Source organism: Cupressus sempervirens, chromosome 3 (assembly GCF_028749045.1).
Source record: "Cupressus sempervirens isolate cs-2001-9-10 chromosome 3, ASM2874904v1, whole genome shotgun sequence".
Taxonomy (NCBI): domain Eukaryota; kingdom Viridiplantae; phylum Streptophyta; class Pinopsida; order Cupressales; family Cupressaceae; genus Cupressus; species Cupressus sempervirens.
In genome coordinates this window covers 859,389,083-859,416,445 of record NC_143120.1, presented here as the reverse complement: position 1 = coordinate 859,416,445, position 27,363 = coordinate 859,389,083, and positions in this window count along the sequence as shown.

Here is a 27,363-nt window from a genome sequence, read left to right as displayed (position 1 = left end):
ATCCTAGATTCCTTTCTATAGCGCTCTGCTCCTTCATCCTCCACCTTCCCTAAGGTCTTAAGCTTGCTTCCTCTTGTGCATCTGATTCTCCTTTTATCATTCTCCCATAGTGAGAGTTTGAGCTAATTTAGCCCCTTCTCTTTGCCAATTTGAGTCTCCTTGCTCATCTTGGATTCTTGTACTTTTCAAGAAGCCATCGAGCCTCGCTTTCTCTCCTCGCTACGTTCTTGAGGGGGCATCTCACAGTCCATTCTCTCCTCTTCTGCTCTAGCCTTGGGCATCTTATTTTCTTATCTTTGATGTCATGCCACTTGCGGCATCACATCAAAGAGGGGCAAAATGTAGACACCTAAAAAAATTTTAGAAAATAAAGTATTTTTATTTTTTGAAAAAGTCCTGATGACATCATCATTTATTAATTAATTATTTAATTAATTAATTAATTAATTTTTATGCCATTAAATCCCTTTATCTTAATTAAAAATATTTAATTAAGGAATCCCTCCCAAAAATGTTTAAATCTTATTTAAACATTATTTTCTTATTTATTAATTATTTAATTAATAAATTGACCAAAAATCCTAAAATAAATAAAAAAATTATTTTTTGCCCAAAACTTGGCCAATTTTCTTATGACCAATAACCTCTTCCAAAATCTTCTAATCCTTCTTTAATTTTGATTAAAGGCTAATCTCATCATTTCCTACCCCTAACCCCAACTCAAAATATTTAATTAAAATTAAATATTAATCCTCATGTTTATTAAAAAAGTTTTAATAAATATCTCCTCAACCCAAACCCTTGAAATAGATAAAACTTTATTTATTTCTTAAAAATCTAATTTATCCTCATCCTAAGAAGTTCTAGACTCTTCTAGAAAGTCTTCATCCTCATCCTAAGAAATTCTAGACTATTCTAGAAAGTCTTTATCCTCATCCAAAGTCTAGACTCTTCTAGAAGATGTCTTTAAACCTAATCCTAATCCCCTCCTAACCTTGTCACATTCCCTAAACATGGGTTAAAACTTACTAACCCAAGCCAAAGTTAACAAATATCTCCTCCTTCACCCACCCTCATTAAATGCCATCCACTTGCCTATCCCTAAGCTAATCCTAAACCATCCTAATCCATCCTCTAATCATTTTCACAAGCCTAAACAAGCTTAAAACCTTCCTAATCAAGTCCAAGTCGAATTTGCTCTCATCACCCTCAAAATATCTCAACCATAAAACTTTATGAAGTCCACTAGGTCATAAATGACTCTTACAAGCCCTTTTATTGCTCTTACAAGTCATTATGAGGGTCTTTGTGAAGATTTTATCCCTTGAGCCTCCTTTGTTGACTCATCCTTCCCCTTTCCTCCATCCTCTCACCATGTGACATGTGTCACTCTTTGATTGGCTATAAAGAAGCACAATCCATGTGCTCTCCTCTCATACAATCTAAGCCCTCCATGAGCTTTTTCCCATCCTTGCATCTTAGCCCTCAAGCCTCTTGCCTATAAATTGGATCCTTCCCCTTTGCAAAATAACACAATCCATGAAGTAAAGTTATAATGCTATTTTGAGAGCCAAATCCATACTAAAGCCATCTATCCACACCAAAAATCCACAATCATCCATTGAAGCCTTTGGAAGCATATTGAACATACATCCTATCTATTTAGACAAAGCTACTCAACAAGAGAGCTTCTTATTGAGAGAGCTCATTAATGGCTCATATTCTCAATTAAGAGCTCATCTTAGTCTATCTTGAAGTTTATTAATTTTGTTTAGTTTGTAGAAGCTTTATTTAAATTTGGTTTCTATTAGCATACTAACATTTTCTCATATACACTTGGTGCTTGTAGCATTGTTGATTGGTGTAGTTTAGCATTATCACAGGGGGGGACTCTTGATTTAGTGTTATGTAAGTTCTTTTGGTTGGTTGAGGAAGGGTCTATAGGTGATAGAGCAGATTGTGCTATAGTGAGAGACTCATCAAAAATGCATTCATTCTAGAGCTCTGATTCTATTACATGGACCATTTGGACATGATAGCTAGCTTGCTTTTGTCCTAGTTGTTTTCAATGTGATTGGGATCACTATGAGTCAAGTGAGTGGGTGGACACATGGGATCTACATTATCTTACTCCATTGTCTATCATACCCTCTATCAAAAATGATGACATGGAAAGTTTACTTGTGCATAACCATTTATCAGATCTTCTTTAGCTAGGAATGTCTTTGCATTGGTTGCACCATAGGGGAATGATGAGAAATCAAATTAACGGTTAACATGTTGTGTAAGAGGTAAAAAAAAATCTTGCACAATCAATCACAGATGATGATGGATTCACATATCCTACTGGTTCATTGGTTTTCACTGGAACATGGCTGTGGACATACATGCTTTGAAGGAATGGAATTCTTGCATTCAAAGACTATCAGAAGTACAAAATAATTCTCATACATTCACATCTTATTATAGCAACAAATGTAAAGTTGTTGAAGCATCAAAGGAGATCAAAAGTAAAAGAACTTTTTACTATTACTAATGCTGATCATGAAGCCCTATTGAAGACCCTAAAATAGAGAAAAGGACCCTACTGGAACACTTGACTTGGTATATTTACTTCTTATGTTATTTTCTTCATAACGATTCAGTGAATCGATGATTATCTTGTTTAATACAATAAGTTACTAATATTTTTTATGATATTGGAATGTAGGTACATCATGAAGAGCAGCTAGGCATGAAGACAAAAAGCTAAATAAGGAGCAGAAAGAAAAAAATTCTATTTTATTTTTGACGCTACAAATCTTGACAATACTTTTATTTATACTACAGTTTTTGACACAATGATTTTTGGTAGTTGTGTATTGATGTAATAATGATTAAACACTTGATATATTATAAATGATAAAACACTCTTATTTGCAGCTCCTCATGCCAAATTAATGAAGAATGTGCATCCTTTCATCATCATGGGATGCCCATGATTATCAATGAAGAAAAGGGAGTAAAATTGATTGGTTGGCCCAACAACGTTCATGCAAAATACATTTGTCAATCATTCACATACCAAACACATCTAAAAAAAAAAAGAGTTTCCTTGCAATATTGCATATACAATCACATACCATTGCATGTACATGCTTACATGGAACACCAAGGGAGTTGTAATGACACCATCAATGCATTTACAAGACATGGTAGGTACCGCTGCATTCCAAGATTGGGAATAACACATATTAATCAATGACTTTCATGAAATTATATGCACGCATTAGGTTCTACATTGACCCAATGTCCTTTTTGCTACATTAATATGTAAATGTGCTTTGTTAATGTTCTTATTAAAATTATTGTCATTGTGATGTATGTGAATGGTGTATGATGTTGAGATTTTTGTATGCCTTGTAATTGGAAACTTAATCAAGCAATGCAACACATATTTCCAAATACACATCCATAAAAGTTCATAAAAATAACATTCTATGACATTAAAGGATGATAGTCCATTTTCACACACTCTTTAGCATCTCCAAATGAGCTATTCATTAATATGGTGATTTAACATCACCAAAACATGTTGAGCTCTTAGGCCCACCCCTTGAAAGAAGAGTAAAATCGGAAAGACTCCCTTTGCATTTAGTCTCAAGCCTCCCCAAATGAACTAGTCATTACCAAGGTTGTTCAAAATCACCCATTAGCGTTGAACCCTTAGGCCCACCCTTCCAACTCAGAGGAAAATTGGTTCTTAGTCCAATAATATTAATGAAATACAAGGTTTTCGATCATTCACATACCTAGTACACCTAACAAAAAGAGTTTTCAAGCATGCATAACATGTTTCCAAATGCATATCCATAAAAATGCACAAAAATAAAATTTTACAATATTAAAGAATGCTAGTCCCTTTGCACACACCCTTTAGCATCTCTAGAAGAGCTAGTGATTTTTGTGTGGATTCAATATCACCCAAACATGTTGAGCCCTTAGGCCCACCCATTTGAATAAGTAGGAAAATTGATTGGTTATCCAACAATGCTCATGTTAAGAAAGCTTGTTAATCAATCACATACAAACCAAATCTCATAAAAAAAAATTCAAGTAATGCATACATGATGTATTTGCAATCACTAACCATTCCATGCACTTTTTTATCACATCAATACATGGAACACCAAGAAAGTATACATGATATTTGTAACAACACCATTGGTGAACATACTTATTCGCAAATATTGTACTGCCACCCAAACCTCACTTCTTGTGAAGGTAATGTAGCCATGGACTCTAGCCTAGATGTAGAAAGAGATAATCATAATTGTTATATTAATGTACTAGTGTTAGTGTATAGCCATTTTATTATTGTGAATGAAATAACACCTAGCTACACTAATAGGGTTACTTGATAATTGTGGTTAATAATTGATCGGGATGAAATGTTGGCTAAACAAAATCATGGAATGCTGATTATTTAGGTGTTTTCTTAAGTGTTTTTAAATCATTGATGTACTAATTCATGTATCTACTAATGTTTGGTCAACAACATACTAATGTTATTGGTTCTATTAGATTTTTTCTGATTTATTTGTACGAAGAGAGATTCACTTATTTGTGAGATCCACATGATGTTTCCAGCCCCTTCGCTATTTGATATATGTGCATGTACTTTGGTTCTTGTACTAACAAATTAGGCATTGGATTCCCTTGAATTGATAGGGATGAGCTAGCATACCTAAAAAGATATATAATAACTGATATGGTGGTTAAATGTGGAATTAATCGAATGACCAACTAATTTCCTTATCCATAATTATCGTTGATGGTTTGGGCAATAATTGACATATTGTTTATTTTGGCCTATCATTTACCAAGTGGTAATAATTGAAGCCCTCATTTCCTATGTTGTGGTTGCAAACCGGTTGCATCATCTGATGTATGATGCGTGTAGTGGTCTCATGTTGGCATGTGAGTTCATTTAAGAATTGGTTCCTCGTGTGTTGATTTGTTGATATGCTTTGTTTCCTAGTCTTCATTTTTCTATTTGGGGGTCTTGACTTTATGTGAATTGTCATCTTGTGTATGCATTTGGTACATGTCATGACAATCTATATCCACTTGGATCTTGTAATGCCTCAATGATTCTTTACTAAATGTGAATTTTTAAATGTTCTTATTAAAATTATTGTCATTTTGATGAATGTGAATGGTGTATGATGTTGACATATTGTATGCCTTGTAACTAGAAAATTAATCATTTTTTGATCAATTGCATGCCAAGCACAACACAAGAAATGCAACACATATTTCCAAATACACATCAATAAAAGTGAATAAAAATAACATTCTACGACATTAAAGGATCACCACAGTGTAACTTTCAAACCATTGATCTTGGCATTGAATCCTCAGTGCCATTAGCTTTAGGTGGGTGGGTGAACCCTAGTGACACCCTTGTTCTAGTTGTGGGGATCATCCATCGTCCATGATCACTCCGTACTGGGGAGTCTCCAAGGTGCTTTAAGTGTGTTTCAAGGTCAATCTTTTGAGGGTTGTAACTCAGAGCTTGTGAGGGATATTGATGAAATGTCAAATGCTACAAGATGGTGATGTTGAGTTCTAAAATAATCTATCTTATTTTTGAGAGATCACATTCCATTTGGATTCAGAACAACAATCTTGCTCGATGCCAAAACTCTCAGTGTGCCTCAGTTCATCAGATACCACAATGTAACTTTGAAATCGCTAATTTTGGCATCAAATCATCAGTACCATTAGCTCTAGATGGGTAGGTGAACCCTAGTTACATCCTTTTTTTGGCCACCAAGACCATCCATTGTCCACAACCACTTCATACTGAGGAGTCTCCAAGGTGCTCTAAGTGCATTTCGAGGTCGATCTTTTGAGGGTCATAACTCAGAGCTTGTGAGAGTTATAGATGAACCACTGAATGCTATAGGATGATGTTTTCAAGGCCTAAAAGAATCTATCTCATTTTCAAGAGATCAAATTTCATTTGGATTCGGTGCAGTGATCTCGCTCAATGCCAAAACTTGTTGTGTGCCTTAGTTCATAGGTGCTTCACAATGTAACTTTGAAAATGATATTCTTGGCATCAAATTGTCAGTGGAATTAGCTCTAGAATGGAAAGTGAGCCCTAGTGACACCCTTTTTCCAACCATGGAGGCCCTCCATCATTTGCGGCCGCCCCATATCAAGGAGTCTCCAAGGTGCTCTAAGTGCATTTTGAGGTCAATCTTCTGAGTGCCATTATTCGGAGCTCATGAGGGCTATTGATGAACCATAAAATGCTATAGGATAGTGATGTAGAGGCTTGAAATAAGATATCTCATTTTTGAGAGATCTCCTTTCATTTAGATTCGGCACAATGATCTCGCTTGATGCCAAAACTCCTAGTGTGCCTCAGTTCATATGTGCACCACAACGTAACTTTGAAACTGCTAATCTTGGCATCAAATTGTCAGTGCCATTAGCTCCATATGGGTGTATGAACCCTAGTTATTCCCTTGTTCTATCCACAGATCCCCTCCATCATCTACGACCACCCCATACTGAGGAGTCTCCAAGGTGCTCTAAGTGCATTTTGAGGTCAATCTTTTGAGGGCTGTAACTCAGAGCTCCTAAGGGATATTGATGAACTATTGAATGATGTAGGATGGTGATGTTGAGGCCTAAAATAACCTACCTCATTTTCAAGAGAACACATTTCATTTTGATTTGGCATAGCGATCTTGCTAGATGCCAAAAATCAGAGTGTGCCTCAGTTCATAGGTGCACCACAATGTAACTTTGAAACCGCTGATGTTGGCATTGAATTGTCAATGCCATTAGCTCCAAATGGGTATGTGAACCCTAGTAACACCCTTGTTGTAGCCATGGAGACCCTCCATCATCCACAACCACCCCATACCAAGGAGTCTCCAAGGTGTTCTAAGTGTGTTTTGAGGTTGATCTTCTAAGGGCCGTAACTCAGAGCTTGTGAGGGCTATCAATGAACTGTCAAATGCTACAGGACGGTGATGCCAAAACCTAAAATAACTTATCTCATTTTTGAGAGATCACATTCCATTTGGATTCAACACAACGATTTCACTCGATGCCCAAACTCCCAGTGTGCCTCAGTTCATAGGTACACCACAAAATAACTTTGAAACCACTAATCTTGGCATCAAATCATTAGTGCCATTAGCTCCACATGGGTGGGTGCACCCTAGTGACACCCTTGTTCTAGCCATAGAGTCCCTCCATCATCTGTGGCCACCTCATATCGAGGAGTCTCCAAGGTTCTCTAAGTGCATTTTGAGGTCAATCTTTCGAGGGTCATAAATCAGAGCTTTTGAGGGCTATCAATGTAATGTTAAATGCTATAAGATGGTGATACTAAGGCCTAAGATAAGTTATCTCATTTTTGAGAGATCACGTTCTATTTGGATTTAGCACAATGATCTTGCTCGATGGCAAAACTCATAGTGCGCCTTAGTTGATAGGTGCACCACAATGTAACTTTGAAACTGTTGATCTTGGCATTGAATTGTTAGTGCCATTAGCTCTGGATAGGAGGGTGAACCCTAGTGACACCCTTCTTCTAGCCACAGAGACCATCCATTGTCTACGCCCACCCCATATTGAGGAGAGTCCAAGGTGCTCTAAGTGCATTTTGAGGTCAATCTTCTAAGGGCCATAACTTGGAGCTCATGAGGGCTATCAATGAACCATTGAATGCTATAGGAAAATGAGTTGTAACTTTTTCTTGCAAAGTGAAAATGAGTGCATAGATTTAGTAAGGGGTTTGAGAACGACCATACAAGTTTGGAAACACCTTATAAGGTGTGAAATGATAACATGCATTAATGAAGCCAATTTTGTTAAGTGGATCAGTATGGGTAATCTAATCAATGTGAGAAATGTATAGATTTTATTCATATGGATATGGTATTGGGGAACCAAGTTAAATTTTTTTGATCCAATCAAGTCTCTTAAGTTGGGATATTTTGAGGTTATGTTGAAATTGAAAAGTTGTACTATGAGGATAGTAAAAAAGTGAAGTGCTAGTTATCAAAGATTATGAGTCTAGGAATGAGTTTGTGGTTGGGAATAGAATCCATGGTTGAGAAGTGGAGTCCTTAAGTGTGTTAAGATTATATTTGAAGCCAAGAGTTAGTTTCAAGGTTGAAGGTGGAGTTTAAAATCAGATTTGGCGTTATGTGAACCTTGTGTAGGAGGTTAACAAGTGTGTTTATGTCATGATAGCACTTCAAATTAAACATTGCATCCAATTTTGATAATAAAGGTTGTTAAAATTTTATTCACAAATTATTACATTTTAATTGAATATAACAAATATGATCAAAATTAATGATATTCCATAAACATGAACAATACACATGATCCACGATAAATTGAACAATACTAGATACTAAATTAATATGTATATCATTGTGCACATAAATGACAAAAATATATATCAAAATACATGTATCCATAGACAAATTACACAAATATACATCAAAGTTCATGTATCCATAGAAAAATTACACAAATATATATCAAAGTACATAGATCCATATACAAAATGTGGCTAATCATACCATCAGAATGTGTATAATATCAATGTTTTTGCAAACAATGTGGCATATGCCATCTCAAAATGTCTCATGATGCATCCTATGAAAACTATACTATCCTAGGGTGCTGGTGGATGATAAAAATGTAGCCTCTTCACCGCACTAGGTGGATCAGATGCCTCCTACATAAACAAAAAAGGAAAACCCAAAGTTAGACTACCAAAGTTATATGATTCTTTGTATCTAACATTGAATTACTCAAATGCATAATGATCTTTTTTTTAATGATATTTTATACTATTAAAATTTCATAATAAATACCTCTCTCATTGACCTCCTGCGTCAGTCAGAAGTCCTCTTGTATGCCCTTAGCAATGCTTGTACCTCAGTGATTGTGGCCTATGTATGTTCAAATATGTTTGTTAGATGAATCTACAACTTAAAATATAATATTATAATTCATAGCATGCTAAATTTATAACATATTTAATCAAGAATTCAAACTATAACTTACTAGTGTAGGCTCCTCCTTAGGATATAGTGGTTGCATCATCAAAGATAGAAAACTGTCCTGTCCAACCTCATGTGCACTAGGAGTTTCCTATGAGAAAAAAAATAGTAGTTGTTAATATCATGGAAATTAGTTTTGAATTTATTTATGAAGATACAAAAAATAAAAAATAAATTATCCTTATACATACAATGGGGCTCTCAATGCAAATAGAAATGCTTGAGTGTCTATGATACAGAATCTGTATGGGCTCATTGCCAATAGGCACACCCTATACAATATAGAATGTAATTAAATTTCATTACCAAAAATATTTTACAAGAATGCATTGATATTTAATCAAATAAAAAGCACCTAATTACATTTCCTTTTTCAATCAGTCCTGGCTCATCCCCTGCACTCTGTCCCCCAGCGATAGGTGTTACCTACAAGGTAAAAGAAAGATTAGAAACCATATATGCTACAATATAAAATAGGAAAAAAAATGAGAACACAACATAATGTACCATAGATGTCTCAAGGCCAAATGAAATAGCCAAGAGTGTGGCATCATGAACCTATCTCAACTCCTCCTTAGTCATCAACTAAACATGAATGAAGATCACAAACATGTATAAGTCAGTATGGCTTAAAAATTAAAATTACTCTATTATAAAAATTAACTTTAAATCACATATGTCATAAAAAAAAAATGTATACATGTACCGACACAGAAGGAGTCCATGCCTCTACTTGCCCCTCCTCTCTCACATCATGGTCTATAGCCTCTGCATGTGCCTCTGGTGTATCCTTGTCTAATAAAAATTGATACTCAAGAAGATCACCTATGGGACCCAGACAAATATTCTTGCAGGTAATGCAAGTATGAGGCACAAAAATGTGTGAAGAGCTAGCCGATGATGAACTCACACCAGCATCATCAACATAGGGAGATAGGACTAACCTAGCTTGAGATATCAATAGGCTACCTAGTTGATGGATGGCTCTAATGGTCTAAGAGCTATCCTCTATGATAATATTAGGATGCTGCACTCAAGGAAGGTGGGAGACATCATTACGAGGACAAAAGTGCTAGTTTTCTTCCACTAGGAAGAGGGCCTATCTTAAGGAGCTCCTAGTCCTACACCCATATTGGGCTTCATACTCCAATAGTTCACTTTGAGTTTCAACACAAATACTACATACAATTTTCTAAGGAAATAAAATGGCATCTCTAAATTTCTATGTGGAGGGATGTCAAAAACCATCCACCAATGATCCCAAATGTTTTTACATATGACATCATTTGTGCACCATCTAATTGATAGTTCAGGCTTTTTGCGGTCAACTAGTGAACCAGTTTTTGGGTTTGCAAAAAGGGCAACCAAATCATCTTTATTTATATTGAGGGCAACAACCTCATCATAGTCCAACCCATCATCATACATCCCATGCATTTCATCACACCAACAAAGAGAAAAAATTTGTTCCTTGGTAAGTGTTTTAATGTTATCCACTATGGTGTTTAACATGGATAACATAGGAGCCTATGGAGGTACATTATTATATGTTGTTTGCAAATCCTTCAATTCAGTGAGATTTTCAAATATCAAATCCTTGATTCAAGGAGGGTTTTGAGGGGGTAAAGGATCATTTGGTGGATGAATTTGCTAGGGTACTAGATCATTTGGTGGGGGGTTATGAGGAACATCATTCCTTGCCTCAGTATCATCATTTTGGTCTACAAATACCCATTAATTTGAAAAACATAGTTTATATTAAAAAAAACCTAAATTTTAATAATTTCTACAAAAACTCCCTAAATTCTAACAAATTCAACTAAAACAAACAAATTTATAATAAAAATAATTAAATTTATTGTAAAATTGATTTAAAAAAAAAAAAACCTTTTATCGTGTATCCGATTGAAAACCAGATATATGTGCAACAAACACAATATATGACCGTGAAAACACAACCTGCAGGTTGTGTTTTTTTTTCAAATAACACTAATAGTTATCAAGTATCTGATATAATATCAAATACCTGATATTATTAGATATCTAATATAATATCGAGTGTTTGATAATATTGGGTATCCGATATGAAATTGGATACCTGATAAGGGTTGGGCCTTACTTTCCAAGTTTGGTATTATGATGGGTGAAAAAAAGTTAGAGCAGATTTTGAAATGCTTTTAGAAAATTTCAAACTTTATTTTTTTCAAATCACCACTTTTTGGCACACCATGATCCTGCATATACCTAGGAGGCCTCACCCTGAGCCATCATAGCATAGTGATACATTATTATTTTGATACTCATGACTTGATATGTCAAGATACTATCGAATACTTTGAACATATTATATTATTTCATGTTGTGTGATGTTTACTTTCAAATATTTGAGTTCTTCATATAATGCTTTATGAACATGTATGTTGATGAAGTAAGTAAATGTAGAATTAACACTTTGAGTATGCAATTTTAATGATTGAGAATATGAGTAGAACGAGAGAATATGAGTTTGACTCAAAAATCACACAGTTAAATCCTGATATTCACATCACAATTTGACTAGCTGTGGAAATCATCTCCTACTTATCAATTGATGAGCTTAAGGGGCTTTCTAATGAATGGTTCATAAGGCACAACACTTGGTGAAGGTTTTGCAAATGGGGTTGCAAGCTTTGGGTTTAACTGTGGAGGAAACTCTGTAGTTAAGCGCGCTCAGGCTGGAGTAGTACTGGGATGGGTGACCTCCCGGGAAGTCCCGGTGCTTCACCCCTGTGAGCATCACCTAGATCCAATGAGTGCTAAGTGTTTCATTTATTCTCATGAGAGATGGATTCATGTTGAATCACTACTCATGAAACATGGGTCATCGAGTTTGACTCAAAAATCACACAGTTAAATCCTGATATTCACATCACAATTTGACTAGCTGTGGAAATCATCTCCTACTTATCGAGAGAAACCCTGACTAATTGAAAGATGCATGTTTTAATTTATGTGATTTCCCTGATACGTATATACATATGTGCATGTGATTTTATGGAGCTACTGATGTGTGCAATGAGTGTGCAGGATATTTTAGCTGAGAAACTCAACCGAGAAACAAAACTAAACCCTATGTGCCATTTGTGGAAACCCCGTTGTTCGTATCTTAATTGTATTGTGAGATGTATGAATGTATCATTTTATAATTTAGTAAATGTTAACGTTTCGTAACAATATTTGTATAGTGTCACTTGACACTTGTGAATTGTTTTTGCATTATAGCATGCTAGTTAGGGTTAACCAAGTAGCCCTTAAATCTAAATCAGATCAAGTTAGTGACCTTTTTGCTAATCAATTTTTAATCAAAATTATTTACCTCTAATCTAGATTAGTGTTTAAGTTGCTTTTTGGTAGGCTGTTAGTTAGTCCTTAAATTTCTAGCATTTGTTAGGTCCCAAATTTATCCCTAAGACTTAAAATCATGAAATCTTAATACCCAAGGGGTATGGGTATGAATTGGGGGCATTTTTCACCCCCCTAGCCCCTTTTGTTGACTTTTATGGCCACTCAAAAAGTCCATTTTTTCTTTAGTGCGAAAATAGAATGATTTCACCATGGGTTGAATGACCCTAACCCCACCTTGAGGTTAGCCTTAGGTTTAGTTGAGTTAGAAACCTCTAGATCTTTAGGCAAGTTGGGGGGAAGTTATTGGATTTTGGAGAGGTAGTTGAGTTTTGATCTTATTTAGAGGCATTTTTGAGGAGGTTTGGGGTGTTCACCTAGCCTCTAGTTTTAGAGGGATTTTTAGAATTGAAGGAGAAGGGAGGAAAGCTAACTCTTCTCAAACTTGTTCATTGCCATAACCTATTTTCTTGAAGGTAGGAATACTTTACCTCATATTGGTTTTATGTAGTGCTTCATGTTTAGTTTTATTACTTATGAATGTTTGTATGTGTGATGAGTATGTTATGAGGGATTGGAAGCAATTTTTCTTCAATGTTTTTTCTTTGTGTTGTTTTGAATTTTGAAGTTTTTTTTCATGGGTGTTTGTCATTACTCAACCTCGGATAGGTCAGAAGTGGCCATTTTCAGGGAAAGGTCTTCAGTTAGACTCCAACAGTGTAGAGTCTCTTCTCAGGACGAGAAGAGGGAGATAGGGTAGGGTGTTATGGGCCCCTACCTATCAGCACAAACCACATATTAGTTTTGGCATGTAAGAATGGAAGAACGAAAGTTCTTGAGTTATAGCTCCGATTGGGCACCTGTTTTGGTGTTGTGTCTGACATCTCCTGTTGAAAAAATCCACCTTCTCTCTAGCTTTGATTCAATGTCGAACCTGTTGTGAAAAAACAGTATGGAAATGAATGTTTGATTTTGTTCCTTGTTATGTTTTTTTGTCACCTGGCTAGTTTTCATTCCCTCCACAATCTCAGTAATGCATTGTAGAAAATGAAATGGATCCCTTGTTAAGGGCCATGATGGAAATTTAAATTGATTGTTGAAATTCAATTATGTTCAAGATTAAAATCCTATGTAGAAATGTAATTTAAACTTTTGTTGTAGTGGCAATGATGTTGGGTTTTCTTCCTGGTTCTTTCCCAGCAAAGCCTTTGAATTAGGTGGTCAATAGAATAATGATTGAGTAATTTTGTTTCGTATGAGGTTTTCACATTTTCTGTTATAAGTATGTGTATCAAAAACGAGATGAAATGATGATTTTCAATTATGCAATATTCACTTTTCAAATATGTTAAGACAAAAATTATGTTATGTTGGGAACTTGATTTGTGTTCGTGCTTAATAGGAGATAAAATTGCTCTTGCATTATTATGATAGAAAACCATTAAATTCTATGTTTAAGACCATTAAAAGAAAATATACCCCCTTGTTACAAAAATACATTGCTTGGAAGAAAAATCCATACTTATGAAATGAATTGCTAAAAAATTCCATAGACAAAAAAAGACTTAAAAAAAAAAAAATTGTTCCTTGAGCCAAAATTACCTCTGGATTTTGTATGGGAGAAAGATTTGTCACTTTCTTGCAACGGAGCATCAAAAGATCCCTTGTAATATCCCTTTTGGGTTTAATTGTTAAATTTGATAAATAAATAAACAAATAAACAAATAAATAAAACAAAACAAAACTCTAACAAATATCCTACCTAATAAACTTTACTACATTACTACTCTAATCGTGTCCATCTCTCCTAGGCGCAGGCCTTTTCTTGGCTTGCATTTAATGTTTTTTTTTAACAAAAAGGAAACTTGTTTGAATGGGGTCATTTCATGTCAGATGTCCCTACGCTTGAAAGGAGGAGGGCAAGTTGTTTGATTGGCATTAACGCCAAAGTCTTCAAAAAAAGTCATTTTCCACATCACACATGTTGGTATGTCCACTTTGGGCTATCATGCACAGTAACAGAGGGGGGCACACCTGCCTTTTGTATGCCCAATCAGTGCTTGGACAATGCGCTGCAAACTTGGGCAGTTAAATTGTTAATACGGGTGGGTGGTAGTGTTAGGGTAGTTGTGTATTTAGGATGTGAGTTTAGTTTTTTTTTTGTATGTGGCTTGCAATAAAACTTTATAGATTTTATTTAGTGTATTGCAATTTAGTTTAAAGTTTAGTTTAATATAAATGTTTCATATTAGGGTAGTTAGTATTTTAGTTTAGTTATTATTTATTTAAAAGTTTTCTTTTAAGTTAGTTGCAATTTAAGGTTAGTTTAATTTTATGTTAGTTAAATTTAGTTTAGTATTAGCATTAGTGTTCTTAAGTATTATTAAAGTAGTGATTAGAATAGGTTTAATAATTGTTTTGTCTTTAATTAAATTTGTTTTATTATGTTTTAGATTAAATAATTTATGGAATGGTTAGTTGAATTTTATTATTAGTGTAAGATGTTAAGTTATTAGTATTAATTAGTATTAGTTGAAAGTGTTTAGATTATAGATTAATTTAGAATTTAGTTCTAATTTAGTAGAAATTCTATAAATATATTTAAAGGTGTTAGTAAACTTCGTGTGAGCTATTATCTTGTCTTAATATGTTAGTAAATGATAGACTAATAGATAATGTTAATTTGTTTTGTTTAGTTAAATTTATATTTTTATTCAATAATTTTAAATAGAATGTTGTAAAGTAATGTATTAATGAAACAAATGCCAATATTCATTCAATAATGAGAGATTAAATTTAAGGATTTATTCCTATGCTTGATTTTTTTTAATTCTTGGGGTGAAATGTAGTGTACTTAAACTTTCACTTGTGAATCAAACTTTTAAACCTTAGTGAGCCTAATTATCTATTTAATTTTTTGTTTTTGTGTATTTTTCCCTCGTATTTTTGGGCATGACAATACCCACTTACTAAACTCATAATTTGACATACATTACATTTATGGAAAGATAAAAATATTCTTAAGAAACCCTTTTCATTTCATCGAGTTTGGGTGAAAATAAAGTCATAAGACACATGTTTGAGTTGAAAAACACACAAGAATAGACCAAAAACATGTTTTCAAGACTTTTCTAAGTTGACCATGTAGAGTTGGTATCCAAAGCAATACTAGGCCTTATAAAGGTATTAATATTTTGGTTTAGTATTAGGATGGGTGGGAAAAAAGTTAGAATAGATTTTGAAATGCTTTTACGCATTTTAGAACTACATATTTTTTAGATAGCCACTTTTTGGCACACTGTGATCCTACACATACCCATAGAATAACATAAATTATTGCAAGAATTAAGACTTGTGAAGGATCTAAATTTGAAGATGAGGTTATCTGAAAGATATTGAAAAACCTACATACAAATAGACAACACAAATGATTGAACAAGTTATTTTCTTTGTTGGCTTCTGATTTGACTGGGTTTTAATCACCTTTGCAATGTAGAATATAACTAGGATTTAGCTACACCCCATTACAAGTATATCCAATAAAACCAACAAGACCAATTGACAAGACAATGTAGCCTTCTTCCCTTTGAGCTCTGTAATGTTCATGAGATTATAACTGGGACTAATCTTCACTTCTTTTATAACAATATAAAAATATTAATCCCAATGAAGTAGATGGTTTCCCTTAATTCTTCTAACTTAAAATAAACTCAAAGAAATGCAAGATAGCTAATCTTCCATAATTGATGATTTTAAATTCAAGTATGGGAAAATTCTTTCAGGTCACACTATAACATAAAATAAAATGTTTTTTGCATAAAGATTTGTGATGTTGTACAAACCAAGATGTTTACTTAGAATGACATCATGACTCGTTCTTTATTCATTAGGATTTTATTTATAAATCTAACACTACAACCTCAAATATACTCCTTCACATTTTGAATAAGATCAATACACAATTAAAACCTCACGCTTATCAAAATCTCCTCATGAAACTCTTGAATTCCCTCATAACACATTAAGCATTTAGTTTAATCAATTAGATTAACTACAAAATATGAGATGAGGTATAATCTTAAATGAATTATAACCAAAACTTAGTTTACTTGCTATTGGATCACATAAAAAAATTTTTTTAAAAGAAGAGACAAGATCCAAACTGGAAAACTCTAATGACTTCTTTATTTGTATTAATTTTCTTGCAATAATACAATTAAAATATCTGATCTATGAATCAAAGCAACTCAAGGTGAACTCAAACCATTGAAACTCTATTTTTCTCCATTCATGAGAAAAATAAAGATACAATAATAAATAGTACATGACAAACTTCAAATAGAAACATGTTATTTCATTCTTCAAAATTTGGACCCTTCAAGTCTTGGAAACTCATTTATAGAGATGAGTTGCAAGAAGCTTTGGCTTTGGAGGGAAAATACACATGTTAGATGGTCATTTGACAAAAGTATTGTAGTTACAACAAAACATGACTTATTATGGAAAACATGTGCAATTAGCCTTTTACCAGCCTAATGTGACATCTATTGATTCACGCAACTATTTTCTTTCTCTTCTTAATTGCATGTCACAATGAAAAGGGAATATCTTTGAAAATCATTTCTATTCAGGTGGGCCCTCATTACTAGAGTCATTAATAGGTATGTATCTTTTTACCTACACAATTATACTGATTATCAATTAGCATTTTGTGTTTGAGGATCTAATATGCCACCTATCTATATGGATTATATTTTACCATGGCTTGTGTAACCTCATTCTTGAAATTTTCATAAAAAACCCAAGAGTTTACCAACTTTGAAATGCACTCTTGAAATAGTGTCATAGTCATATCTTATGCTATTAGTTTCACCATCTCATTTACCTTAGTGGACCTAGTTCTATAGTCAAAAAAATCTTTTACACTTTTTTGTTCATTCAAATAGGTGATATAAGTGTATCTTGAAACCCTTTTAAGTTATCCTTTAGTTCTATCATTTTGGTTTCAATATAATCAGGCAAAACTAAAAAATTGTTAAGTTCTTTAACAATTTTAACAATGGGCATAACATCTAAAGGGGCATTTGGGTCCAACCTTATGCACAATTCAATTTTCTTTGTCTTCTCAATTTTGATAAGTTGGTTTGACCAACTTTCTATCACCTTCCAACTTGGAAATAGATAAAGATAACAGTGAACATACCTGATCCAGTCTGAACATCATAGAATTTATCATCTCATGCAAATGCATCAATGCACTTCGAACAATAATCTCCACATTAAAGTAAAAATCATTTTTATCATTTTTAGATTTTAACTATAAATCAACCACCTATTTAATTGGATAATTTTCATCCTTATATTCCCTAGGTGGAATATGATGAAGTGTAACTTTAGCACTAGATGGTGTAGTTGGTATTGTACTCAACTATCTTGAAGAACTTTTCGTATCTATATCTGGAGGCTTGAATATTTCTAGTTGAACTACCTTTTGGTCCAACATACTTGAGTTTGTAGACTAGTATCTTTGATTGATTTTCATAAGAAACAAAAATATGCCTATACTTCTCTTCGAGTTCTTCATATTTCCTTTCTTTTCCCTTGGCTACATCATGCACATAAAAATAAGCTCTTTTAAGTCACCTATTGATTCAAAGAGCTTTACACCAAGGTAAAAGCACAAACATGTGTCACCTTTTATAAAGAAATGTGATATCAGAATGTGACAGTTCAACATTAATGACAAAAAAAATAATATTTATGTTTAAAATATGAAGATAATGTAAACTGATCAAATGTGTAGAATTGGATGAATTTTATGCCTATAATTTTTATAATTTTTTTGAGTAAGAATTTATTCATTTTATTTTATTTTGAAGTCCCTTTTTTAATTGTAAAAAATATAGGGTGTAGTTCCCGTCAAACAAGTATATGCAAATCATCTTTTTTTGTTTTGATTTGAAAATATCCTATAGATGACATGTATAGCTAGTGAACAAAAAAAGAAAAAAAATAAAAAATTTGATGTATATTTTCTTTGTTATAAGTACTTAATTTCGACCTTATCAAAATCCAACAGTTTTTTCCTCCTGTCAAAACTTCCCTATCAAATCTATGCCTTCTTGAAAAAAAAAACATATTCGTGAACATGATTCTCTCCTCTAGAGATAAATATAATTTTAAAAATTTTTTGATATGATTTACTATTTTTTTTCCTTTTTTGAGAGAGCATCTTCTGATATGTTGAAATATCGAATTATAATATTTTGAGATTATAACTTATTATAACTAATCAAAACACTCAGAAATTTATATAATGATGATATTGAATCTAAGATCTATAAAAGGGTATTTTTAGTTTTTGGAAAAAAAAAGAGTTTTAATAGAGAAATGAGATTTGACCAAAATAGGTCTTGGTATCATAAATGGTGACACAGATCTGTTCTTTTACCCACGGTCATCTACTCTCTATTGTTAGAAATGCTTTAGAATAATTGAGGGGGAGGGGGGTGAATTAGTTATTCGAGGTCCAAATGTCCTAATAAAACTTTTTCATTAAGAAAAGTGAGCCCATTAAACTGTTCATGCTTCCAAGCTTAAACTTTCCTACTTAGCAAGTTATTGAAAATCAACATGCAAGAATAACACATGAAAGATCAACACATAACACAATGACTTACATGGAAACCCAATTTGGGAAAAACCACAAGTAACATGCTACTCAATTCTCACTCTTTTGAAGTGATGCCTTGTGAAAGGCCTGCCCTGTTAAAGGCTACAACACACTATTAAATGTGACCTAGCTCAAAGGATTTAACCACCCTATTAGAAGTGGGCCTAGTTAGAGGACTTTAAAACATTCACTTGGAATGCCATCCTGTTAAAGGATTTACAAATAGCTATTAAACCAACCTAAGTCCATAGGATTTACCCTAACTATTACAATTGTTAGAGAGTAACAACAAGGGCTTTTGACCTGATATAATTCACAACTTATCTTGCAAATTTTAGATCTCAGTTCAGCTCTCAAATTTGCTTGGCTTTCAGTCTTTGCAACTCTTAACAGCCTGACCTCCTTTGTCATGCCCAAATTTTCTTGAACAAGACACACATATACATTTGTAGAGAAATTTACACATCTTATATTTAGAAAAACAATATGACACATAATTTCCAAAACATGGAAAAAGCTCCAACCTTTCTCCAAGCTATGGTAAATGACCCGATTTGAGAAGAGCCCTCTTTCCTTCCTTCTATCCAATCTCCAAAATTGAAAATCTCTAAAACTAGAGAGTTGGTGAATGACAACTCTATTTTCCAATTTCCCTCTAAAAGAAGAACATTCCTAATTTTTCTCCATCATAAAAGATAACAAACTCTTCAACTCCACCCGTGTTGCCCTATTTGGTTGGAATTATTAACTCACTGGAGATAAGGTAGGAATTTTGGGTAAGACTTATTTCATTTTCCCAATACTTAAGAAATGAAATTTTACAAGTGTTAGAAAAGAGATTTTAACTCTAGTAAAGCCAAAATTAAAGCCCTACCATATAGTACTAACATGTAGGTAACTTAATTTCACTAAAAGAACACTCTAAGACTCAAACAAAGCCCTCTAAAGTCACCCTAAACTTGAAATCCGAAATTTAATTTAAATTAAAACTTTCATAAAATATTTTATGCAAGGGGATGAAAACTGAACTAGTTAGGAATAAGGTTGGGTGTCTTTTTCCAATATCACAACCTGACTTGCCACTTAATACACATAACAACACAAGTGTCAAGTGACACTATAAAATACACATTTAACATTACAAGTGGAAAATCAATTTTCACAAAAAGGAATCTATTTTAAGACATCCATTCTCATTACGTTCACAAAGTAAAATAATTAACAACAAGGTTAAGATCCCTTCATTAGATCTAACCTTGGCAATCTCAATTAATACAAAGGTATAGTCTTGGTTCTCCGTTTTACCATGGTTATTTCTTGCACACTCAAACTGCATATCAGTAGTCTAAGATAAATAAATCACATGTATATCCTAAATAAATTCTATATTCATAATTGGATCAAAACATAAATAATTTCTCAATCAAATTTCAAACAAAATTTTCTTTCATTCCCAAAACATTGTTCATATATAATATTTTCATAATCAAACTAAACATGATATGACTATTTCAAAAATTACATGATTTTCAAATATATAATCCATCTAACCTTTGCATTCAAACATAGTTCTGTACTCCTCAATAAAAAATCAACCTAGTACATGAATATAAATAATCATCAAGCATCATCAATAAGTTCTAACATTATAATAATCACTATAAAAATAAAGTGTCCCATAGTATGGAGTAGTCTAAATAACAATAAGTCCAATATATAACAAGGTGTCAAGATATAGAGTATTTGAAATGTAAATAAAGTGCTATACTATGCTATGATGGTCCGGGGTGAGGCTTGGCATCCTTTCAAGCTTAGTCTCCTTTAGTCTCCATGCTTGATGTATGAATGCAATCTCCTATATGACCACTTATTGAAGTAGAGTCTCTGTGCTCTGTTTCTCGATGCCTTCTCCTCAACACCCTTCAGCCATTTCAACCCAACAACTCTTGCTCCTTGTCTTGTGACTCCTTAAATAGAAGTCTAAAAATGCTTTTCCCACTCAATTGTTCCCTCCTTTAATTTCAATTCGAATGGATTAGGTAAGATTCAATGAATCTAACCCATATCTTGTCTCTTGTAGAAACATCCAGAAGAATCCTCCTAAATTCACCTAAAAAATGTTTACCTAAAATTATGTGCCTCCAGCTCATCATCCTTATCTTCCATCTGGTTCAAAAAATTCAAGGTAACAAACTTGTCAACTCAATTTTGGTGAATCTTTGACTTTTCAAATAATGCAGGAGCTCAACGCTATTGAAATTCTGGTGCTTGACACATACTGCATTACTCGAAACCAACTATGTTTTAGTAAGGCTCGACACCTACTATGGATTCACTTGGCATCCACTAAATTTTACATTTTCTCAACACTTGTTACTTTGCTTGGTCCATGAACTTGCTCAGCCCCTTCTATTTCACTTGGCACACACTAGGTTTTACATTTGTTCAATACTAATTGAAAATCTTCTTGGCATGAACTAGCTTGCTTAGCATGCACTAATGAAATTATTTAAGCTTTCCAGACAACCTTATTACAACTTATTCTTCCAATATTTCTAAGTGTGGCCAACCTCTATATCTTCAAGTATATTATCAATACATCATTTTATCATTGTCTTAACTAATCCTTGTACTTCATTACAAAACCATAACTCAACCTTTCCTTTAGGTGCTCTTGTTACATCTCATTGATTAAATTGTCTTCATCAATCAACTAATTAATAGTACTTGGATCAATAGCAGGTTTGACATCAGTGACAAAAAAATGATTAAAAATATTCGTTTATCAAAAATCTCCCTCATAGCAAACAATCTTCCTAATAATGATCTTTTCAATTAGATTCCAACAATCTCCCTCTTTGGAATTTATGGCAAACCAAGCTAATCAACCAAGTTATACTAACTAGGATAAAATAGTAAATCAAATGCCAAAACTAGCCACCAATTTTCACATCTCCCTCTTAGCTGCTATTTCCTTTCTCTTTCCTTTCTACTATTTCTTCTCCCTCTACATCTTTGATCAATCTCTATATTACTCCCTCTTTTCTATTTCTTACCACTTTGATCAATCCTAGTCTTCATCTTAACTACAATTTCTCCCTCTATACATCTGCACATTATTTCTCAATCTGTATGCATTTATCAGTTTCTACAATTTTGATATGAGCTACTTCTCCCCTTGTCCATTATGCATTGATTAGTTTCTTCTATTTCTCCCTCTTTCAAAAAAATGTCAAAGACTCATTATTTCAACATTTTATCATGCTAGTATAGCATTTGGCAGGAACTCCAATTTCTCCTTCTATCACATTTCTTGTGACTTGTTTGGAATTTTAGTACTTTGATTACTTCAAGCGAAAACCTGAAGTAAATATCCTCTGCATCAATTTATAATATTTCAAGAATCAACTCTTTTGATGTAGGGTAGTGTTGCTATGGCTCAAACAATATTGGATAGGGGTATCACCCCTAATTTACCTCTAAGATACTCAAATGCATCTTTAGGTAATGCTTTTGTGAATATGTTAGCAATTTGTTCTTTTGAGCTAACATATTCCATCCTTGCTTGTCTTCCACCAATTCTCTCACATAGTGATACTTAATTGCAATATGCTTTGTTTTGGCATGCTTCATAGGATTCTTTGATATGTTGATGGCACTAGTGTTGTCACAATAGAGTATCACAAGTTCAGTCATTTCTTCCTTCATACCTTGCAACAGATGTTTGATCCATACAATATTGGTGTAGTTAATAGCAGTAGCAACATACTCATCTTCTATTGTGGATCGTGAGGTACAAATTTTCTTTTTTCTGGTCTAAGCAACTAATCTTTTTCCTAAGAAAAGTGCTCCTCCATTGGTGCTTTTTCTATCATCAAAATTACCTCCCTAGTCTGCATCAGTGTAGGCTTTCAACTCAAAATTTTCACTTCTCTTGTAGTATAAGCCAAAGTCATCTATTCCTTTTAGGTACCTCAATATTCTTTTTACTTCCATCAGATGATTTTCTCTTAGATTAGCAAAAAATCTTGCCACTATTCCAATAGCTAATGTAATGTCTGGTCTACTATGCACAACAAACAACAATTTTCCAATCATTGATCTATACATTGTTTGATTTACTTCAACTAATTCATCATTCTTGGATAACTTATGTCCTATTAGCATTGGTGTACTGACTGGTTTTGAGTCTTCTAGGCCAAATTTTTTGAGTACCTCCTTGATATATTTTGATTGAGTAACAAATTTTCCATGCTTTAGTTGATGTACTTGCAAACCAACAAAGAATTTAATTTCTCCAAACATTGACATCTCAAATTTATGTTTCATTTGATCAGAAAAATCTTTTCATAGGGCATCTTTTCCTCCAAATATTATATTATCAACAAAGATTTTAGATATCAAAATGTCTTTACGTTTTTCTACCTTGATATACAGATTGTTGTTATCATCTATTCTCTTAAATCTTATCTTCACAAGATATTTGTGTAGTCTCTCATACCATGCTCTAGGTGCTTGCTTCAAACCATAAAGTGCTTTATGTAATTTGCATACCATATCCTTGTGTTTGTCATCAACAAACCCCTTTCATTGTTCTATTTAGACTTCCTCTTCTAGTATACCATTTAGAAAAGAAGACTTTACATCCATTTGGTAAACCTTGAAATCTTTGTAGGAAGGATATGCAAGTAGTGTTCTTACTCCTTCCATCCTTGCAATAGGGGTAAATGTTTCCCCATAATCCAAGCCTTCTTCTTGTGCATAACCTTTGTAGACTAGTCTAACCTTATTTCTTGTGATCTCATCAGTCTCATCTAACTTGTTCCTAAACACTCGTTCGGTACCAATCACATTCTTATCAGTTGGTATTGGAACTAAGGTCCAAGTTTTGTTCTTCTCTATCTAATCAATCTCTTCCTCCATTTATTTATGCCAATTATCATCTTGCAGTGCATCTTTCACTGTTTTGGGCTCAATCTTTCTCAGAAAACATGATTCATTTCTTAATCTATTTCTTATCATTGGTCTAGCTTTCTTGTCTCCAATGATTTTATCTATAGGGTGATGTCTTCTTACATACTTCGATAGCCTTAGTTTTATTCTTCTCTAGATGTTTGATCTTTTAGCTTCAGAGTCACTATGCACATCTCTTTCTAGTATTTCATCATCTCTCTCATGTGTACTAATTTTAGAATCAGAAAGTGCATTATCTTCACTCTAAAACTTGGCTTCTAAACGTAACTCAACATTCACTAATTTTGACTAGGCTAATACTAATTTGTTTTGTTGATTCCCAACTTGATTGGCAACTTCTTCTTTAGTAGGCATTCCTTTTTATAAATATACAAAGGATCTGTACTCCTCTAGTTTCTTGGATTCATTAGCCTGAGCCTTTACATGCTCATCAAAATTCACATTTGTACTCTCCACAATATTTTTAATGTTAGTATTCAAACACTTATATGCTTTACTTCTAGTGGAGTATCCAAGGAATATGTCTTCATCACTCTTTGCATCAAACTTGTCGTTTCTAGAATTTTTAAGAATATAGCATTTACAACTAAACACTTTGAAATTTTTTACATTAGGTGAGTGACCATACCATAGTTCAAAAGGTGTTGCATTTGTACCTTTCTTGACTTGAACTCGATTTAGGGTGTAGACATTTGTGCTTGCAGCTTCTCTCCAGTACTTCAGAGCAACATTTTTCTCCATCATTAATGTTTTGACACAATCTATCACTAATCTATTTATCCTCTCTGCAATGTCATTCTATGGGGGAGTTCTTGGTGCTGATGTTTGTCTTCTGATTTCTTTATGGTTGCAAAATGTCTCAAATTCTTTTGATGTAAACTCTCCTCCTCTATCTGATCTTAGGCATTTTAGACTTTTTCTTGTTTCCTTATCAACCTTGGCCCAATGCCACTTAAACATTAGAAATGCATCATATTTTTTCTTTAAGAACATGACAGTCATTATCCTAGAGTAATCATCCAAAAATAGCATTATGTATCTGTCTCCTTGGTAGACTTGCACTTCTATTGGGCCACATAAGTCTGTATGGACTAGTTCTAATACTTCTTTGGAAGTGTTGGTTTTGCTTCTAAAACTTGACTTGGTCATCTTTCCTAGTTGACATTGTTTGTACATTGTATTTTCAGGCTCCTTTAGCTTGGGCAAACCTCTAACTTTCTTATTTTTGTTGATACTAATCAGATTATCAAAATTTACATGACATAGCCTTTTACGCCATAGCCACACATCATCAAGCCTAAAAAAAAAAGATAGGTTGTATCTTTCATATCTAGGTAAAATAGATTACTCCTAGTTTGGTCACCTTTTCCTATCAGATTTCCATCTGTGTCATAGATCTTGGTAGTTTTGTTTACAAATTCTACTTTGCAACCTACATTACTTAACTATGACACACTCAAAAGATTGTAGTTCAATTCTTCAACATAGTATGAATTATCACATGAATTTTTCTCTATAAGTTTAATAGAACATTTTCCTTTGATTAGGCATGGAGCATCATTTCCAAATATAACACTATTTCCATCATATTGAGCAAAAGTAATAAACTTACTTTTATCTTATGTCATGTGATGTGAGCATCCATTGTCTATGATCAACTTATCATTTTTGTTCACATAGGTTACCAATGCTATTGCCTCATCTTCATCTGACTCATTCTTCATGGCTACATAGACTACTTCATCATCATTTTCATCAAAATCCTCTTCAACAATGTAGCACTTTTTGCCTTTGTCTTCATAATCTCTACTATCATCTTCTCTTTTGTTATTGTTCTTGTTGCCTTCTTTGAAGTTTTTTTTTGAGTGCATCTTGCAACAAAATGTGCTACTTCATTGCAGTTAAAACATATGATAGGAAACTTACCTTTAAATTTACTTTTACCTTTGTGAAATCTTCTAGCCAATAGTGCTTCCAATTGTTCCACATCTTCTTCATTTATGCTGTTGTGACTGGATGCATACTTTGCCTTTTTCTTCTTCTTCTTTGGTTTCACCTGCTCAATTTATTTCATTGATAGCCTGGTCTTGAAAGAAAATTTGAGATTCTTAGGTCTATAGTTATCAAAGTTGGATAACTCAAATGCAGTAAGTCTTCCCAGTATTCTTTCAAAAGTTAGTGTGTTTTCTGGTACACATCTTGATTCTTGTATGGATGAAACTCTAATGGCATAGATGGGGGGTATAGTTCTTAGGAATTTGTTATTAATAGTGTCATCTTCTAAATGACCACCCAGACTTCCTAATGCACTTACTACTTCTTTCATTCTAGAGGCATATTGAGTAGCATCTTCACCTTCTTCCATTTTCATCTCATCAAAATTTCCTTTGAGGCTTTCTCTTTTTTCTCTTAGAACATTCTAATCTCCTCCATAAATATTAGTCAAGGCTTTCCACATCTTAAATGTAGAGTCACATCCTTTGATGTCATCAAATATAACATAATTGAGGGCAGAGGCAATCTCTAGCATTGCCTAATTGTGCTCTTTCTTTTTCTTCATATCTTCTATAGTGGGTACAACTACATCAACATGTTCTACTTCAATTGGGGCTTGTGCATGGTTACTTATTGATCCAAGGTGAAACTTCATTAACCTTTTCCATGCAGTGAAGTTATCTCTATTGAGCTTGGGAACTTCTCTCTTGGACATCTTGATCTTCCTGCTTCTAGCACCTTTAAACTAAATCAACAGATGACTCTAATACCAATTGTTAGAAATGCTTTAAAATAATTGAGAGAGGGGTGAATCATTTATTCAAGATCCAAATGTCCTAATAAAACTTTTTCATTAAGCAAAGTGATCCCATTAAACTATTCATGCTTGGAAGCTTAAACTTTCCTACTTAGCAAGTTACTGAAAATCAACATGCAAGAATAACACATGAAAGATCAACACATAACACAATGTTTTATGTGAAAACTCAATTTGGGAAAAATCACCAGTAGCATGCTACTCAATTCTTACTATTATAAATTGATGCCTATGAAAGGCCCATCCTGTTAAAGGCTACAACACACTGTTAAATGTGACGTAGCTTAAATGATTTAACCACCTTGTTAGAAGTGGGCCTGGTTAGAGGACTTTAGAACATTCACTTGGAATGCCACCCTGTTAAAGGATTTAAAAATGGCTGTCAAACCAACCTAAGTCCATAGGATTTACCCCAAATATTACAATTATTAGAGAAT